Raw genomic sequence first — 21,484 nt, forward strand, 5'->3', positions numbered from 1 at the left:
AAATCTAGTTGCTCTGAGTTCAAGTGTGTGGCTTGTATACTTTTCAAAACACTTTGAGTTTCAGCAGCTTAAGTTAATAAGCTCTGCTAGAAACCACAAAGGAGTCAACATGAGGCTACACCCAACTCTAGCCTCATTGTTCAAAAGGGGGACAAGCTCACTAAAAAAAAAAAAAAAAAATCAAAAGTTCATTTTTAGAATAGGCTATTAAAAGCTGCTGCTGCTAAGTCACTTCAGTCATGTTGGACTCTGCGTGACCCCATAGATGGCAGCCCACCAGTCTCCGCCATCCCTGGGATTCTCCAGGCAAGAGTACTGGAGTGGGGTGCCATTGCCTTCTCTGATTAAAAGCACACAATGCAATAATTAAGGAAGAAACAGCGGTCATCAGAAACCAACACTGAAACCATTGAATGCACAGTGGGAGGGAGGGACTGAGAACTCTATGCAAATGTGTGAAGGACATTTGTGAATGTAGCAGTATGCCCTCTGTGAGGTTAACCTTGAGTCTTTTCTCTGCACTGGCCATTAAGATACCAGATGGCTGTCCTCTAATCTAAACTAATTTTGAGTCCCTACAGATCATTGAAATGAGGATGTGAGTGGGTTCAGGAAACTAGATGGGGCGGTAGGTAAAGTGTCGGTTTACTAACCATCCCAGTCTCCGTGAGACTGAAGAGATGCTCTGGATGCCCAAACTTCTGGTGCCCAAACCAGGAAGATACCAAGAAAAGAGGAACAGCTCAGTCACCCAACAACTGGAAGGCAAGACCAGGACTCCCAGAATGGACTCAGGTGTCCATCTGAAGATTCAGGTCTCATACCTTTGCTGTGTGGGTAGCATCAAAGTTTCTTTTGTGATCAGGATAAAAATGGGGAAGTTTATGGACTGTTGCAGGTACGCTGAAGACATCAGGATCAACGCACATATTTTGTGTCATGTAATATTTTAAATATTTTACAACTATGCCTTTTAATCTTATAGCAACTATGAAAGTAAGCTATTATTCTTATTTTATTGATAATAAAGCTGAAATAGAAGAGAAATTAAGTAACTTTCCTAAATTTGCATACGGTGAATGTTTGCCCTTGACAGTGAGTACATAGCTTGAGTTTACTGAATGTCTCACACACTCATATATGAGTTTCTAAAAAGAGAAAAGGCTAAAACTCAGAAGGAGATAGGGAAAAGGGCATGTGTGTGAGAGAGATTTTTGATCTATCAGTTAATGGAGGCCTCAGTAGCCCCATTCCTTACATTTTGAGAGTAGCTGAAGACTTGGGAGTTGGCACAGGAGAAAGATGGCTGAATACAGGCACCAGGAAGTGCCTGGGATTGATGTCAGAGTAGAAATCCTAATCCATTAGAATGTTCTTGAATTCAGTTCACTCAGAGTATATCTGCAGTCAGAGTCACTGCAGATATGCAAAATATGAAATACCACTTTCTGATCTCACCAGAAACTAAGTTCATCCCTGCAGACACGAAGAGATTGGAAGGCCTTGGCTTTGGAATACACCTCTGCAGCTATGCACCTGAAGACTCATGACTTGCTATGGTTCCTATTATGTTCACAGCAATTGATTCCACTTTCTCATGAGCTGTCTGACTCAATGAAAGTCTGGAAAATACCCTAGTGAGACAGATTTCAAATTAACATTCTCTCTCCTGGAAGGGAGTGGCAGAGGAGAGACAGCACCCTGTTATTCACCTAAATGGCAACTCAACTTAACCCTACACTTAGGAAACAGAATGATTTGGTGTGATATGAATGCATGGTTGGAAGGGGAGGAGGATGGAAGAGTAGAAGAGAAAAACTTCTTATAGAAGACTAGGATTTAACCCTTGTTATGCATTCAAAGGATTGTTATTAATAGATACATGTTTAAGAGAGTCAAATATCACTCCATTATAAGTAAAAAAGTATATTAAAAAAAACTTTTCTTTTCCGAGCATGAGAGAGGAAATCCTCTTTCTTTAGCGGTTTTCAAGTTTAAATCCTACTTCTTTGACATAGAAAATTTCATGTATTAGATGAAGATTAAATGGCCTTTTAGTTCCTCAAATGCCCAAGTCACATTACTATGATTAGAAGCCAGGTTTTAGCCACCATTTTCAGTATTCTTTCTGTATTATTTTCTGTACTTCTCTGTGTACTTGAAATGTATCACGAACAGTCTCTTTTATATTTCATTGGCCAGATAGGTTGAAACTCGACCCTTAAATACCAAGACAATTTGATTTTTATATTATCTTGATTTAATAATTTTGATAACTTCTATTATGTTGGAAAAGATATTTGTTTATTTTTAAACAACTAGTCTCCTGCTTTTAAAATGAAAAAAAAAAAAAACAGCATTTACATCAATTTCATAATCTCATAATGGTTAATAGACCAAGTAAATGAAATACCAAACAAAATTTATCACTTATAATGGCCATAGAATTTATACTACTTGTAATTTTATCATCAATGTACACTTTCAGAAAATATTAATGAAAGAGTCATATAGGAATTATTTGGTGATATAATAAAGGCATTCTAAAAGGTAATAAGTAAAAAAAATAAAATAAAATAAAAGGTAATAAGTAGTGTGTGGATTCCCTGAGGCTTTGGGTTTCACCTGCTCCCCTCTTTGGTCTTAATGATGAGGTTTTGTGAATATCAAGAGGGGTACTCAAATAAATCAGGGGAAAAAATCACTTTATTTATTCAATAACAATAAATACATACTTTGTTGACTATATGGCTTTGTAATAATAAATTTGGACATCACCTAGATTATATTGCTCACAAAATTGTGATGATACTGTTTAGTTGGTTATCATTTTGTCATCATCATCTCATAAAAATAAGAAGCCCATTTTCTTTCTCTCACTGCAGCTTCCTTTATGGCTCTAGAATTGTCATCTTTCATTTAATCCTGAAAAAAATCAATGTCCACAATTTACCAAGTGTCAAATATCAAGACAGTATGGTACTGGCACAAAGACAGAAATATAGATCAATGGAACAAAATAGAAAGCCCAGAGATAAATCCACGCACATATGGACACCTTATCTTTGACAAAGGGGGCAAGAATATACAATGGATTAAAGACAATCTCTTTAACAAGTGGTGCTGGGAAATCTGGTCAACCACCTGTAAAAGAATGAAACTAGAACACTTTCTAACACCATATACAAAAATAAACTCAAAATGGATTAAAGATCTCAACATAAGACCAGAAACTATAAAACTCCTAGAGGAGAACATAGGCAAAACACTCTCTGATATACATCACAGCAGGATCCTCTATAACCCACCTCCCAGAATATTGGAAATAAAAGCAAAAATAAACAAATGGGACCTAATTAAACTTAAAAGCTTCTGCACATCAAAGGAAACTATTAGCAAGGTGAAAAGACAGCCTTCAGAATGGGAGAAAATAATAGCAAATGAAGCAACCGACAAACAACTAATCTCAAAAATATACAAGCAACTCCTACAGCTCAACTCCAGAAAAATAAATGACCCAATCAAAAAATGGGCCAAAGCACTAAATAGACATTTCTCCAAAGAAGACATACAGATGGCTAACAAACACATGAAAAGATGCTCAACATCACTCATTATCAGAGAAATGCAAATCAAAACCACTATGAGATACCATTTCACACCAGTCAGAATGGCTGCGATCCAAAAGTCTACAAATAATAAATGCTGGAGAGGATGTGGAGAAAAGGGAACCCTCTTACACTGTTGGTGGGAATGCAAACTAGTACAGCCACTATGGAGAACAGTGTGGAGATTCCTTAAAAAACTGGAAATAGAACTGCCTTATGATCCAGCAATCCCACTGCTGGGCATACACACTGAGGAAACCAGAAGGGAAAGAGACACGTGTACCCCAATGTTCATCGCAGCACTGTTTATAATAGCCAGGACATGGAAGCAACCTAGATGTCCATCTGCAGATGAATGGATAAGAAAGCTGTGGTACATATACACAATGGAGTATTACTCAGCCATTAAAAAGAATACATTTGAATCAGTTCTAATGAGGTGGATGAAACTGGAGCCTATTATACAGAGTGAAGTAAGCCAGAAGGAAAAACACCAATACCGTATACTAACGCATATATATGGAATTTAGAAAGATGGTAACGATAACCCTGTATACGAGACAGCAAAAGAGACACTGATGTATAGAACAGGCTTATGGACTCTGTGGGAGAGGGAGAGGGTGGGAAGATTTGGGAGAATGGCATTGAAACATGTGAAATGTCATGTATGAAACGAGATGCCAGTCCAGGTTCAATGCACGATGCTGGATGCTTGGGGCTGGTGCACTGGGACGACCCAGAGGGATGGTATGGGGAGGGAGGAGGGAGGAGGGTTCAGGATGGGGAACACATGAGAAATAAAGGAATAAAAAATTTAAAAAAAAATCACTTTATTTATTCAATAACAATAAATACATACTTTGTTGACTATATGGCTTTGTAATAATAAATTTGGACATCACCTAGATTATATTTGCTCACAAAATTGTGATGATACTGTTTAGTTGGTTATCATTTTGTCATCATCATCTCATAAAAATAAGAAGCCCATTTTCTTTCTCTCACTGCAGCTTCCTTTATGGCTCTAGAATTGTCATCTTTCATTTAATCCTGAAAAAAATCAATGTCCACAATTTACCAAGTGTCAAATAATATAAGGACTGAGAGACAGTATCATACAATGTAGACAATGTCCCTCTTCAAAGAGCTGTAGAAAGATTGATAGGAAGATAGGTACAAATAATAAGGTAGTTCCTACTCTCACTGTTACAAACTAAGGCTGGTGAAGCAGAAAGGGTAGAGTGCCATGAGGACACAAAGAAAATAGTAGGTGAGAAAGAATTCATAGAGTACATGCCTTCACAACTGAAAATTAACCAGAATAAAAGGACAGAATAAAATTAACCAGAATAAAATAGTAGATGAGAAAGAATTCATAGAGTACATGTCTTCGCAACTGAAAATTAACCACTTTCTGATGGGGAGAAAGTGTTCTTCTAAACAGAGTATATGTTATGCTACTGTTTGAGAGTAAAACTAAGTATGAGGCATCCAGGATCTAAAAGCATTATGGGATTATAAAATTGATGTAAATATTGCTTTTTTCACTTTATAAAAGAATTTCATAACTGTTAAGCATGGGGAGAGATAACAGAAAATACTGTGGATATAAGTGGAGTATAATTACTAATAAGTATTGAATACCATGCAAAGTTTATTTTATTTATTATTTATTATGTCTTGAGGGCATAATGCAAAGAAATGGCATGATCCTATTTATGTTTTGGGACAGCATTGTCTCTGTAGGGTAAGAAGAACCTAATGAATAAGAAGACGAGGTCAAACATAGATGAAGACAGCTTGGTGAAAAGATTTTTACTGAAATTCAGGCAAGAGATAATGTCCTGATCTGTGGGGATGGATTGGAGAACATGGAGAATCCTATTTCTGAAGTATCAAGGTTGAAGCCAGAGAACTTTTTAATCGAATAGAGAAGGAGAAACAGGAGCCAAATATTACTTACAGGTTTCTGTTTAGGTATTGAATCTATGTGATTTTATTTCAAAAATAACAAGAGTTGACTCATTGGAAAAGACTCTGATGCTGGGAGGGATTGGAGGCAGGAGGAGAAGGGGACAACAGAGGATGAGATAGCTTGATAGCATCATTGACTCGATGGACATGAGTTTGAGTGAACTCTGGGAGTTGGTGATGGACAGAGAGGCCTGGCGTGCTGTGATTCATGGGGTCGCAAAGAGTTGGACACAACTGAGCAAGTGAGCTGAAATGAACTGAAGGAATAAATCTGGTGAGAGGTTTTGCTTGGGACAAGGATCATGTAGAAAATGAGTTTGTTGATAACTCCACCATCAATTGATAATGTCTCAGTAAATTATCCAGAAAGAGAAGAAAAAAAATTGTATTGAACTGAAGTAACATTAGGAATTACAAGTGTTGGAGGAGGTCATTGAAAAAACAAGACTGCAGGTGACCTGAGAGGTGGACTTGGGCAATTTGAGGTTCTTCACACATTCTCCATCCTTGGAATGTTCTTTACACTTAGCTTTTCCCTGCAAAGACACAGCCTTGAGGTGACAATGTGTTGCTGAGAACACCTGTTGAGAACACCTGGATGGTATATGTGACTGAACCTAGTGAAGACCTTCATATAAACTTTTTGAAGATTTGGTGGATGGCTGTAGAGATCTACTTGTCTTGTGGCTGCTCAAAAACAAGCCTGCTATGTGAGTTCCCTTGCTTATTATACCTGCCACGTACCAATTTGGAGTGATATGCCTTTTTCCTCAGTCTCTTTTTGTCCTCTATTTTTAGGGGCTCATTTGCAAACCAACAGCAAAGTAAGCAGAGGTGAAAGTTCTGTCACAGAATATCCCCATATAAAATTATATCCATAATATCAGAAGATTATCATATGATGGGAACCAAAGGCAAAAGCACTTCATAAAGTAGAAATGGGTCAGCGATATCAAATGCATACAGATGTGTGAGTAAGGTAAGGTCACTCGAGTGGTCCATGAGTTTCGTAACCAAGATCCACTGTAATCTTGTACATATAGCTTTGGTGAAATGACTGGGAAAGAATCTACACTGCGATGGATTGTGAGATGTGATGAAATGGAGACATCAATTGAAATGAAAATGTTCAATAACATTTGCCTATGAGAGGGAGTCCTGCTACTGCTACTGCTAAGTCGCTTCAGTCGTGTCCAGCTCTGTGCAGCCCCATAGACGGCAGCCCAACAGGCTCCCCCATCCCTGGAATTCTCCAGGCAAGAACACTGGAGTGGGTTGCCATTTCCTTCTCCAGTGCATAAAAGTGAAAAGTGAAAGTGAAGTTGCTCAGTCATGTCCAATTCTTAGCGACCCCATGGACTGCAGCCTGCCAGGGTCCTCCGTCCATGGGATTTTCCAGGCAAGAGTACTGGAGTGGGTGCCATTGCCTTCTCCGTAGTTAGAGAAATAACTCATAGCTGTATGGGGACTGATGTTCAAGGAAGGAACTTGCAGTTTTTCATGAAAATGGGAAGCTAGTGGTTGTAACAGGACAAAAAGCATTAAAAGAAACTAGAGAGGGAGCAAGAACCTCTAATTATGGGAGGAAAAGAAAAGCAGGGCTCACTGGAGAATTCACAAAAGAAATTGTACCTCTTCCTGCATTATAACTAGTTTTATTTCTTGCTTTTACTTCAGATCTGCAAAGGCTGGGACACAAAGATGGATAGTTTCATAACAGTATTGAAAACAGTCTTGGTATTTATTTGTGATATATTAGTCATCTTGGAAACATTTTAAGTGTTATCTTTTAAACATTTTTGTAACATATGATATGTTATTGTTCTTTCTTCTTTCCTGATGCTCTGAAATTCTTTCACTGTTTTATGATTTTCTTTAAATGTGAAGACTTTTCCTTAACCTTATATAAGCTTGGTCTGTTATCTGAAAAAAAAATTGCTTTTCAGGTATATAATTACTGTTGAGAGTCCTTTCAGCACTTGAAAAATGTTGTAGTACTTCCTCATGGTCTCCTTGATTTCTGATGAGAAATATGCGGCTATTTGAATAGGAGCTCCCCATACATAAAGTGTTGTTTTTCTCTGATTGCTTTCAAAATGTTTTGTGTTGTCTTTTGTTTTCAGAAGTTTAATTAAGATGTGTCTTGTTTTGGATTTCTTTGAGTTTATCCTATTCAAGTTTGAGCAGCCTCTTGACTATGTTGATTTTTGTCTTTCAGCACATTTTGGAGATTTTCAGCCATAATTTCTTTGCATGCTCTTTCAGCCCTACATTATTTCGCCTCTCCTTCTATGATCCTGGCTCTGAGGCTTTGTTGCTGCTGTTGTTGTTGTTTTCTAGTTTATTTTGTATAGATTGTTCAGATTAGGTAAATTTTACTGATCTGTCCTCAAATTCACAAATTTGATTCCCTATCATCTCCATTTTAATACTGAGTCAGGACTTGTTGGGCAAGACCCTCCTTTCTGATGCTCCGTGTGCCCTGGCTTTGCAATGTCACAAAGTAGGTGGAATGCAGGAGCCTCAGGTCTATTACAGAAGGGGAGCTCTTCCACTGCTCCTTTATTTTTAGTGTGACATATGGGTCAATGATCCTCTTTGCTGGTTTAATGGGGATAATCTTGTGTTGTTGGGAGGACTTTCCTTGGGTACTGGTAAGGAATGAGCTTACCTGGCCCAGCTTCAGTTTCTCCATCAGAGGTCAGGAAGCATGGACTTGGATTTTCTTCTTCTGTTGGATGAAATTTTGTAAGAGTTATGCCGCTGTATTGTTCTGTCACTCCTGAGCTTTCTAATAAATCTCCCTTCTTCTTACTACATTTCGGAGTCATCCATTGTTCATCTTTTAAGTTATTAATGCATTTTATAGTTATATTTAGAGCAAAGAAGCTGACAGAGATGGTTCTACACCACTTTATATAGAAGACAGAAAGTCCATTGGTTCTAATCTAAACTAGTGGTTCTTACCCCTGATGGCAGTTAACAATGTCTAGAGATAATCTTTCAGTTCAGTCTGGTTCAGTTCAGTTACTCAGTCATGTCTGACTCTTTGTGACCCCATGGACTGCAGTACACCAGGCTTCCCTGTCCATCACCAACTCAAACTCATGTCCATCGAGTCAGTGATGCCATCCAATCATCTTATCCTCTGTCGTCCCTTTCTCCTCCCGCCCTTCAATCTTTCCCAGCATTGGGGGTCTTTTTAAATGTCAGTTCTTCGCATCACGTGGCCAAAGTATTGGAGTTTCAGCTTTAGCATCAGTCCTTCCAATGAATATTCAGGACTGATTTCCTTTAGAATGGACTGGTTGGATCTCCTTGCAGTCCAAGGGACTCTCAAGAGTCTTCTCCAACACCACAGTTCAAAAGCATCAATTCTTTGGTGCTCATCTTTCTTTATAGTCCAACTCTCACATCCACACATGATTACTGATAAATCTTAGTTGTCAAAATAGGGATGAATCCTACCTGTATCTAATGAGTAGAGCCCTCAGATGCTGCTAAATATTGTACAATGCAAGAACACTCTTCCACAACAAATAACTATGTAGTACAAGTATCAGTAGTGCCAAGATTGAGATATCTTGTTTTAAATAGTCTCCTTTATTAACATCAAACAGATTAGCTACTTTTAAAATGTTTTAGGATTGGACATTTGTATTATTATTTTTTTTTTTTTCCTTTCTTCACCATAGAACCACTGATCCTGTGGCAGAACTTAAGCTTTACAACAGGCAAAGAACCTTTCCAAAAATATGCTTGAGGATTTATAATTTTTAATTTTGAAAAATATCATGTTCTTTAATTTAACGTGGAAAAAATAGTTATTTCATCACATGACCTTATCTACATTACACATTACACTTAGTCAAGAACATTTTTAAAAAGCTACTAACATCTGTCCCTCCCATTACATCTCTCACACAATTATCTGCACAAAAGTGGTCTGGGGCTCTGGGCTTCATTTGCATGTCTTTCCTTTGTATGCTAAATATAATTTGGCATGCTCTTTAACATTTATTATCCTGGTATCGTTTGATGTTCTAATTTACTCTCTATGTCAGCATCTAATTTACTACTAATCTTTCAAGTGTTGAGTAAAGATCCTAGAAACCTTACTTCTTTAAACACTGCTAGAGATTTGGGAACTCCCTGAATCAAAGAAGGAGTTGGTGTGGCAGCTTATTACTGAACCGTGAGTTCTGGATCTATTGAGTTACTGCCAGAAAATGTTTGCACTCTGTAGTCATAGGCTTTATCCTTTCATCAATGAGATCTAAAGCAGACTACCTGAATATGGTTAATGCTTCCTGATGATCTTCATCCTTGGAACAGAGGAATCCTTGTCAATAGCACTAAAGCTCTGCCCTTTAAAAGTGGTGTGCTGGGGCCAATAAAGCAGGCAGGTATTGCTCCTGAATAAACAGCTCATCAAAAGTCTGAGAACAGAAGGTTTAGAATGTATCAAAGCAATTGGCACAGTTGTTCACTAGTTAATTAGGAACACAAAGGCACTTTCGTCAAGCTGGCCAGACCAGGGGGCCATCTGTGTGACAGCATTGCCTCTCTGATGACATGTACGAACAGAGCTTAGCCAGAGCCCTCGGGGGGAGGCTTACTGACCTTCCTCCTTTAAAATACATATAAAGCATATGGACGAGATGAAAAAATGGAATATAATCATAAAATGAGCCCCATTTTTAGTGTTTAGCTTTTTGAAGAATTTCCTGGGGACTTATGTCCTATTTATGTTAGTTTTGATAATTGTTTTATTTTACTGCTACATATTTTAGTAATAGTTGTAATTATTCCCAGTCTGTGGAGGTCAGGACACTTCTAATGCAGTAACACATAATGTATTATAATTTTTTATTTTTTTAAGTTTTCTGCCTCCTCCAGTATGCGTAAAACAGGAACATATCTATTTTGTTTAATTTTATGTCCCTTCTACCTAGTACAATCCCAGAATGTAGTAAGGCAGTGGGATAATATTGAAAATTTTTAGTTTTGAAAATAATGTTTCTGGTTTACTCTGACTTCTGATAACTATATAAACATGCATATTAGTATCTGAAATAGCTTTGTGTAATTATATTTTTGTTTTTTATCATTCTTAGACTTGAATGTGGGGATAAAGTGAATCAAATACCTTCTATACTATCCCAATATGGACATTTGAATACTACTTCTCTTTCTCATTCTATCCTCCTCTTCTATTATCTAAATTGCCATGATCATAAACACCATATGTTTACAACAGAAAGATGCCATGAGGTCAAGGAAATTGGTACAATTTCCTTGTTAGCAGGTCAGGAACTGATAATGAATAGGTTTCATTTCTGGGACTACTTGTACCTCACCCGTACATTGTCAAGAGACAGAAACAACTAATAGACATGCACCATGATCTATTTCTCTGATAAATTATGCTTTTGGGGGGAGAAGTAGACTGTGTGTGTGTGTGTGTGTGTGTCAATAAAATTCCTGACTACAGACTTATGTATTTTCATGTCATGTCAGTTCAGTTCAGTTCAGTTCAGTCGCTCAGTCGTGTCCAACTCTTTGCCACCCCATGAATTGCAGCACGCCAGGCCTCCCTGTCCATCACCAACTCCCGGGGTTCACCCAGACTCACATCCATCCAATCAGTGATGCCATCCAGCCATCCCATTCTCTGTTGTCCCCTTCTCTTCCTGCCCCCAATCCCTCCCAGCATCAGAGTCTTTTCCAATTAGTCAACTCTTTGCATGAGGTGGCCAAAGTATTGGAGTTTCAGCTTTAGCATCAGTCCTTCCAAAAAACACCCACGGCCGATCTCCTTCAGAATGGACTGGGTGGATCTCCTTGCAGTCCAAGGGACTCTCAAGAGTCTTCTCCAACACCACAGTTCAAAAGCATCAATTCTTCGGTGCTCAGCCTTCTTCACAGTCCAACTCTCACATCCATACATGACCACTGGAAAAACCATAGCCTTGACTAGATGGACCTATGTTGGCAAAGTAATGTCTCTGCTTTTGAATATGCTATCTAGGTTGGTCATAACTTTCCTTCCAAGGAGTAAGCGTCTTTTAATTTCATGGCTGCAAGCACCATCTGCAGTGATTTTGGAGCCCAAAAAAATAAAGCCTGACACTGTTTCCACTGTTTCCCCATCTATTTCCCATGAAGTGATGGGACCAGGTGCCATGATCTTCATTTTCTGAATGTTGAGCTTTAAGCCAACTTTTTCACTCTCCACTTTCACTTTCACCAAGAGGCTTTTGAATTCCTCTTCACTTTCTGCGATAAGGGTGGTGTCATCTGCATATCTGAGGTTATTGATATTCCTCCCAGCAATCTTGATTCCAGCTTGTGCTTCTTCCAGCCCAGCATTTCTCATGATGTACTGTGCATATAAGTTAAATAAGCAGGGTGACAATATACAGCCTTGATGTACTCCTTTTCCTATTTGGAACCAGTCTGTTCTTCCATGTCCAGTTCTAACTGTTGCTTCCTGACCTGCATACAAATTTCTCAAGAGGCAGATCAGGTGGTCTGGTATTCCCATCTCTTTCAGAATTTTCCACAGTTTATTGTGATCCACAGAGTCAAAGGATTTGGCATAGTCAATAAAGGAGAAACAGATGTTTTTCTGGAACTCTCTTGCTTTTTCCATGATCCAGTGGATGTTGGCAATTTGATCTCTGGTTCCTCTGCCTTTTCTAAAACCAGCTTGAACCTCAGGAAGTTCACAGTTCACATATTGCTAAAGCCTGGCTTGGAGAATTTTGAGCATTACTTTACTAGCGTGTGAGATGAGTGCAATTGTGTGGTAGTTTGAGCATTCTTTGGCATTGCCTTTCTTTGGGATTGGAATGAAATCTGACCTTTTCCAGTCTTGTGGCCACTGCTGAGTTTTCCAAATTTTCTGGCATATTGAGTGCAGCACTTTCACAGCATCATCTTTCAGGATTTGAAATAGCTCAACTGGAATTCCATCACCTCCACTATCTTTGTTCGTAGTGATGCTTTCTAAGGCCCACTTGACTTCACGTTCCAGGATGTCTGGCTCTAGGTCAGTGATCACTGTCGTGATTATCTGGGTCGTGAAGATCTTTTTTGTACAGTTCTTCTGTGTATTCTTGCCATCTCTTCTTAATATCTTCTGCTTCTGTTAGGTCCATACCATTTCTGTCCTTTATCGAGCCCATCTTTGCATGAATCATGTCATGTATTCATATGCAATTATATAGTTATGTCTGTATTTGTGTGTCTATTTAACCAATTAGACAGTGAATCTTGATGCCCAGGGCCATATCTGATCTCTTATTACAGTCACTGCTCAAGTGCATTAGATCTGAATGCACATAAAGCATGACAAGATAACAATATGGGTGATCCTTAATGAATACTTAGTGAATGAAATATTCTCATTGATCAAAAAGAGACTAAATATGAGATGACAAAGGTACATATATATATGAGAATCCCAGACCACCTCACCTGCCTTTTGAGAAATCTCTATGAAGGTCAGGAAGCAACAGTTAGAACTAGACAGGGAACAGACTGGTTCCAAATAGGAAAAGGAGTACATCAAGACTATATATTGTCACCCTGCTTATTTAACTTATATGCACAGTACATCATGAGAACGCTGGGCTGGAGGAAACACAAGCTGAAATCAAGATTGCCAGAACACATATCAATAACCTCAGATATGCAGATGACACCACCCTTATCGCAGAAAGTGAAGAGGAACTAAAAAGCCTCTTGATAAAAGTGAAAGAGGAGCGTGAAAAAGTTGGCTTAAAGCTCAACATTCAGAAAACGAAGATCATGGCATCAGGTCCCATCACTTCATGGGAAATAGATGGGGAAACAGTGGAAACAGTGGAAACAGTGTCAGACTTTATTTTGGGGGACTCCAAAATCACTGCAGATGGTGCTTGCAGCCATGAAATTAAAAGATGCTTACTTCTTGGAAGGAAAGTTATGACCAACCTAGATACCATATTCAAAAGCAGAGACATTACTTTGCCAACAAAGGTCCGTCTAGTCAAGGCTATGGTTTTTCCAGTGGTCATGTATGGATGTGAGAGTTGGACTGTGAAGAAAGCTGAGTGCCAAAGACTTGATGCTTTTGAACTGTGGTGTTGGAGAAGACTCTTGAGAATCCCTTGGACTGCAAGGAGATTTAACCAGTCCATCCTAAAGGAGATCAGTCCTGGGTGTTCATTGGAAGGACTGATGCTGAAGCTGAAACTCCAATACTTTGGCCACCTCATGCAAAGAGTTGACTCATTGGAAAAGACCCTGATGCTGGGAGGGATTGGGGTCAGGAGGAGAAGGGGACAACAGAGGATGAGATGGTTGGATGGTACCACTGATACAGTGGACATGATTTTGAGTAGGCTCTGGGAGTTGGTGATGGAGAGGGAGCCCTGGCATCCTGCAGTCCATGGGGTTGCAAAGATTCAGGCACGACTGAGTGACTGAACTGAACTGAAGATCTATCAGAACAACAGATTCCATAAAGCTATAATTTCACTCGTTTTAACAATGCTTTATGTAAATAAATAAATAAATTGCTTTCCTCCTTAATTCTCTAACTTCTAAAACTCTCTCTTTCCTTCCTTCCTTTTTTTTTTTTTTCCATTTTTTCACTGAAAAGTCCAACTTCACCCTTGATATGCTAGAAAGACATACAGAACTCAGAAAAAGTCCTTATACTCACAGTAAGAAGTTATTGGGAAAAAAAGATGCAGACCAAAATCAGCTAAGGAAAAAAGCACGTGGTCAAAGCCCAAGAGAAAGAAGTAACAAGCTTCCTGCTGTATCATGGGAGTTACACAGAAACACACTCAATTCTCCCAACAATATTGAACAACACATGCATATTGTTGTCAATCAAAGAAGGTTAACCCAAGTCTTACTGTCCAGGGTTATTTTTTATTGGGAGTGGGTCATATATTAAGGGCTCCCCTCATGGCTCAGTCGGTAAAGAATCTGCCTGCAGTGCAGGAGACCTGGGTTTGATTCCTGGGTCAGGAAGATCTCCCATAGAAGGAAATGGCAATCCACTCCAGTATTCTTGCCTGGAAAATCCCATGGACAGAGGAGCCTGGCAGGCTATAGTCCATGGAGTCACAAGAGTCAGACACAACTTAGCAACTAAACCACCACCACCATATTTTCAAGCACCATCATTTGACTGACGTTAGCTCTCAGGTTCTAAAGATCCCAATCTAAACCCCAGAAAAAAGACTGGCATTTGCCATAAATCACGTTGTTTGGTAAAATTTGGTCAAACTGATAGAGCATGGCCCAAAGCCCCAGGCATACAAAAAAAAAAAAAAAGTGCTCTTTGTAAATACTTCATGGCGCAAGGTTTTAAGCATGTGAAAACTCTATCAGGCAGAATATTCCAAGGACTCAGAGCAATCTCCCGGTGTGGGTTGAAGGTCAACCCTTGAAGGTAAGTATTTCCTTGAAATATGCAAGTTTTAAGCGATCCAGACATGGTGAATGTAGATCCTTTTCTATGTCACTGTCACAGAGTGAAGTACCCAATGTCTACTAATTTTAAGGTAAGAGCTCAATAAATTATTACACATGATAGAACTGTACAATCACCATCCAGATCAAGATACAGTTCATTTTTTACTTTTAACTATCTATATCCCACACAAGTTTTTTAAACCACTCTGACAATGTTAGTATTTTAATGATACAAACTTATAGATTAGTTGAATTTGTCTATTACTTTTCTACTTCTGTTTTTCTAGTTTTCTCAGCCATGAGATTCTTTTCAGGTCCTATGTACCCACATTAATCCCCTATATTACACTTCTTCATAAATTGGTCAATAATTACTCTCTCCTTGTTTCTGGATATAGAGCATCCAGTTAGAGATTATTTTTTCCCATTTGGCTAGATATGGCTACGAGATGAACGTCAGACTTCATGGGAAATTAGACAAAGTGATCTTCAAAATGAATGGACTAACTCTTAACTCAAATGCATACATATATATATACAATAATTTTCCCTTGACTTAGTTTCATTTTCTTTCTCAAATTCTAAAATATGAACGAGCTGCTGCTGCTACTAAGTCACTTCAGTCGTGTCCAGCTCTGTGCGACCCCAGAGACGGCAGCCCATCAGGCTGCCCCATCCCTGGGACTCTCCAGGCAAGAACACTGGAGTGGGTTGCCATTTCCTTCTCCAATGCATGAAAGTGAAAAGTGAAAGTGAAGTCGCTCAGTCGTGTCTGACTCCTAGTGACCCCATGGACTGCAGCCCACCAGGCTCCTCCATCCATGGGATTTTCCATGCAAGAGTACTGGAGTGGGGTGCCATTGCCTTCTCCGATGAACAAGCTAGTAACCTAGATATTTCTAGGTAGATGAGGGCAATGCTTCAGAGACTTACAAAGCAACAAGTTGGAAAGAACCCAAGTTACATCTAGCTGTTCTACCAGCTTAGTCTTGCCATGATATTATGGGAAAGAAAAATAAACTTTTATCAAAGATAAGTCATTGTGTTTTGAGGGCTTTTAAATGTTTTAAGCTTTAAAAATCACAATAAATAGCATCATGTAACAATGTACAAGGATTATTTATAATTAGACATATTAGGTACTGTTGTAGTTGTAAGATAATTTTGAGTTGCTTATTATACACAGACATACTCTTGATATAGCAACCTTTTACATTTTCAGTGACTAGGTTGAGAAACCCACTCCTCCATTTGTTCCATTAGGTAGAATCTTTTTTTTTCCCCAAAAGGTAGACTTTTTAAAACTGGAAAATTTCCCATATTTTCACACTAAAAAGATAATGATAGATTTCAAATAACAGAGATTGAATGTTCTCCTAATCAGTCCTGTGTTTTTGTCTTTTGGGTTTTTTTGACCTGTAATATTGATGATGTTACCTCCCAAATCTCCTTGACACTCTATGCAGTATTGTAGAACCCTGGCCAGACAGGCCCTTCCCAGATTCCTCAAGTCTGGCCAGTAATTGACTTACATTGTTGAGTAAATATATTAAGTGCATGGATAGAACATGAACAAAGCTTTTTGTGCCTACCTTATCATCTTTGGCTGCTTTTGGTATCAGAGTAATATTGACGAGTTGAGATACAGTTGCTCTTCTATTTTCTGGAAAAAATTGTGGGAAACTGGTACTGATTTATCTTTAAATGTTTGGTAGATTTCTCCAGTCTGGAGATATATTATTTAAGAGCTTTTTAATTATGAATGAATTTCTTTAATAATTATCATACCATGCAGATTATGTATTTCATTTCATCTGACTTAGTTTGTAGTTTTCAAGGAACTAGTCATTATTTTTCCAAGTTTATGTGCACCTACTTGGTCTCATTATTTTTTTTTTTACTGGCTGCCAAATAGTAATATCTCTGATTTCTGATGTTTATGGTTTATTTTTGCCTTATTTTTTGTCAATATTGCTATAGGCTTATCAACTTTATTATATTTAAAGATTCAGCTTTTTGTCTCACTGATTTTCTGTTTCAATTGTATTTATTTCTCCTCTATTGTCTTCCTTATGTTTGCCTTGGGTTTTCTTTTTTTTTTTTCCTTCATTTTCCATTTAATAGAAATTCACAATCATTTACTCATTTATTATTATTCACAACCATTTCCCATTTCTAATAAAAGAAGTTAATGTCATAAATTGTCTTCTAGCACTGATTTAGGTGCATCCCACAGAATTGGGTACACCATGTCTTGATTTTCATTTAGTTCAATTTATTTTTTTTAATTTCCTTTGAGATTTTAACCCTGGACCATTGGTTATTTGGACATGTTTTTTTTTATATTTATAAATGTAGAGATTTTTCCATTGTCTTTCTGTTATTGATTTCTAGCTTTAGTCCATAATGTAAGAGAATTAATTCTTTAGTTTCAATTTTAAATTGGAGGTGTATGCTAGGGCACAAAATATAGTCAGTCTATCTTGGTGGATATTCCCTGTATGCTTGAAAAATGTGCATTCTACTGTGTTTGGGTAACACATTCTATAAACACTAACTAGACCTGTTGATCCTATTATTCAGATTTTTTATGTCCTTGTTGATTTTCTATCTACTGTTTGTATAAACTGAAAGTGAGGTGCTGAAATCCCTAATGATTATTGTGAATTTATCTAATGTTTTTTCACTTCTAACAGTTTTTGTTTTATATATTTTGAGGTTCTATTGTTTGGTTGGAAAACATTTAGCATTATACATCATTATGCAAATGGTTTTATCCTTTCATCCATTTAATATTGGGCAATGTGCATCTCTGTATCCAGTAATTTTCTTTGTTCTGTGGTCCACAATTTAATATAGCCACCCACATCTGCTTGTTTGGTTACATTTACATAGGATAGCTTTTTCCATCCTTACACTTTTAATCTACTTTTGTTCTTAACTTTGAATTGAGTTTCTCATGACACATCTAATTAGGCCACATTTTTTTTAATCCACTCTGCTAATCCTTGTCTTGCCAGTGATACTTTTGGACCACTTACATTTAAGATAACTATTGATATGTTAGCACTTAAGTCTAATATTTTAATATGTGTTCTGATTCCTTTTTTAAAATTTATTTTATATTATCTTCCTGTGGGTTGCCACAATATGTTTAAGATTTTATCTTGATTTATAGTTTTTTTTTTAAGGATATCTCTTTGTATACTTTTATATCAGTTGTTCTTGGTATTATACTATACAAAAATACACAAAAGTTGGTATAAAGATAGAATACAGTAAAATTAATAATAAAAGGATTAGGCAAATGCTATTGATTATTACAGGCTTTGATTAACCATCTAGAAGCCGAAGTAGCTGTACTTAAACCAAATTTTCACAAACCCTCTATTTTTCGTATTAAAACAACAACAACAGCACAGATTATTTGCAATCTCAGAGTTTCTATTCTACATTAACTTTAGGATTGACAGAGGCTCCTGGTCAAACATCTATGTTCTGTCTTTCTCTCCTAGACCAAATAGCTGGTTGGCCACCAGGGACTCTACTGCCTTTAGATAGAGTGGTAATGCAGTTGACCAATCAATGCCTATTCAGGGATTGCGTAATTGCATTTATACCCTTCACCTTTCCATCTAGGTGAAATCATGGGACTCATTTTGGCCGATAAAATGTGAGCTAAAGGGCTGTTTCACTTCAATGACAAAATGGTTAAATATACTGACTGGTTTTGGTAAACATTTCCCTTCTTTTTTCTCCCCTTCATGGTTGCAAGATGGATGGCAAGAAGATAAACTTGAAGATTGGAACAGCCTAAATACCCAAGCACTGTTTGGAAGAGAGCCACCCCAAAAACCAGAAGACCAGGAACATCTATACTTGATTTTGAGTGAGTGAGAAATAAACTTGCTCTTAAACCACTGAGATTTTGTAGTATATTACAGAAATCAACCTGTTTTTCATGTGTGTGTGTTAAGTCGCTTCACTCGTGTCTGACTCTTTGCAGCTCCATGGACTGCAGCCCACCAGGCTCCTTTGTCCATGAGATACTCCAGGCAAGAATCCTGGAGTTGATTGCCATGTCCTCCTCCAGGGATTTTGCACATAAATATTTCTTAATAGAACACCCCCATCTTGGCATTTTTCCTTCTCTACTTTCTTATATGACACTTTTATTGACAGACACTGGTAGGTTGGGATATTCTTCTCTTCAGTCCCTTGACATGTGATATTGCAGTGTAAGAGAGGGAATAAAGTCTATTCACCTACCCATTTGTGCTGGGATTGCTATATACTTATTTTCCCCTGGTTAGTTATATTTGACCACAAGTGAAGATAGGCTGTGCTGTGTGCTTAGTCACTCAGTCGTGTCCTCCTCTGTGACCCCATGGGCTATATATAGCCCACCAGGCTTCTCTGTTCATGGGGATTCTCCAGGCAAGAAAACTGATTTGGGTTGGCATGCCCTCCTCCAGGGGATCTTCCCAACCCACAGATCAAATGCTGGTCTCCATCTTTACTGTCTGAGGCACCAGGGAAGCCCAAGAATACTGGATTGGGTAGCCTATCCCTTCTTCAGAGGATCTTCCTAATCAAACAGGGGTGTCCTGCCTTGCAGGTGCATTCTTTACCAGATGAGCTATCAGGGAAGCCCAGAAGATATGCTAGTCTAGAGCAAAAACCTTAAGAAACAGTGTTCATTTCTATCTTGACTCTGTGTGATGTCTTAATAAGGAGAAGAAGCCCTGGATAGACTGATCTACCTTATTCTTTAGTCTAAGATGAACAAACAAGACACATGAACTAAAACAAAACCCAGCTGACAATAAGATGAAAGAGAAAAGTAAAGGCTTGTTTCAGGCAGGTAAATAGTTTTGGAAATTTTATTTAAAGAATCATTGTTTTGACACTAGCAGATAAATACAATGCACACTTAAACTGAAGGGAATCGCTTTAAATTTCCCAATATTTAGCAGAAGGAAAGAAAACAAAAAGAACATATTTGGCTTGAAGGAAATTGTCTCTTTCTACTCCTGGTTTGCCGAGAACTTTTAGCAATGGAATTTTCATTTTATTCAAAAGTTTTTTCTTTGTCTATTCAGATCTTTTTTTCATGCTACTGATATGATGTTATATTAATTGATTTACTTATGTTGCACAAGCCTTGTATTCCTGGGACAAATTCCACTTGGTCATAGAGTCTAATCCTTCTGAAGTGCTACTGAATTTGTTTTGATAGTGTTTGGTTGAGAATTTTTGTGATTGTTTACATAAGGTATATTTGTCTGTAGATTATTTGTGGTGTCTTTTTCTGATTTTGGTATCAGGGTTCAGTTCAGTCACTTAGTCGTGTGCGACTCTTTGTAACCCCATGAATTGCAGCACACCAGGCCTCCCTGTCCATCATCAACTCCCAGAGTTCACTTAGACTCACGTCCATCGAGTCAGTGATGCCATCCAGCCATCTCATCCTCTGTCATTCCCTTCTCCTCCTGCCCCCAATCCCTCCCAGCATCAGAGTCTTTTCCAATGAGTCAACTCTTCACATGAGGTGGCCAAAGTACTGGAGTTTCAGCTTTAGCATCATTCCTTCCAAAGAAATCCCAGGGCTGATCTCCTTCAGAATGGACTGTTTGGATCTCCTTGCAGTCCAAGGGACTCTCAAGAGTCTTCTCCAACACCACAGTTCAAAAGCATCAATTCTTCAGTGCTCAGCTTTCTTCACAGTCCAACTCTCACATCCATACATGACCACTGGAAAAACCATAGCTTTTTATCAGGGTAATGCTGACTAAATAGAATGTGTTAAGAAGTGTTCCTTTCTCTTCTGTTTTTTGGAAGATTTTGAGTAGTGTTGCTGTTACTCTTTAACTAGTTGGTAGAATTCACCAGTGAAGCCATCTGGACCTGGAATTCTCTTTTCTGATTACTGATGCAATCATTTTACTTGTAGGTATGTTGAGACTTTATTTCTCAAACTAGTTTTAGACATTTGTGCATTTCTAGGAATTTTTTCCATTTCACTTGTTATCTAATTTATTGATGAATAGATATTTGTATTATTATCTTATAATCCTATTTATTTCTTTAACTTATTAGTAGTCATTTTATTTTCAATTTTGGTTATGGGTGTCTTCTCCATTTTTTTCTTAGTCTAGTGAAAGACTTTTCAATTTTGTTGATCTTCTCAGAGAAGCAAGTTTTGCTGTTCATTCTATTGTTTGTTTGTTTGTTTTTTCATTCTCTATTTGTTGATCTCCATGCTCATCTTAATTATGCTCATCCTCTGCTGATTCTGGGTTTAGTTGGTTAGTTTCTTAAGGTGCAAAGTTAGGTTGTTGATTTGAAATCTTCCTTCTTTTCTTGATGCACACTTTTCCAGTTATAAAATTCTAAAATGATGAGTTATTTATATCAGTATGTTA

This window comes from Bos taurus, chromosome 12 (genome assembly GCF_002263795.3).
Source record: "Bos taurus isolate L1 Dominette 01449 registration number 42190680 breed Hereford chromosome 12, ARS-UCD2.0, whole genome shotgun sequence".
Lineage (NCBI taxonomy): Eukaryota > Metazoa > Chordata > Mammalia > Artiodactyla > Bovidae > Bos > Bos taurus.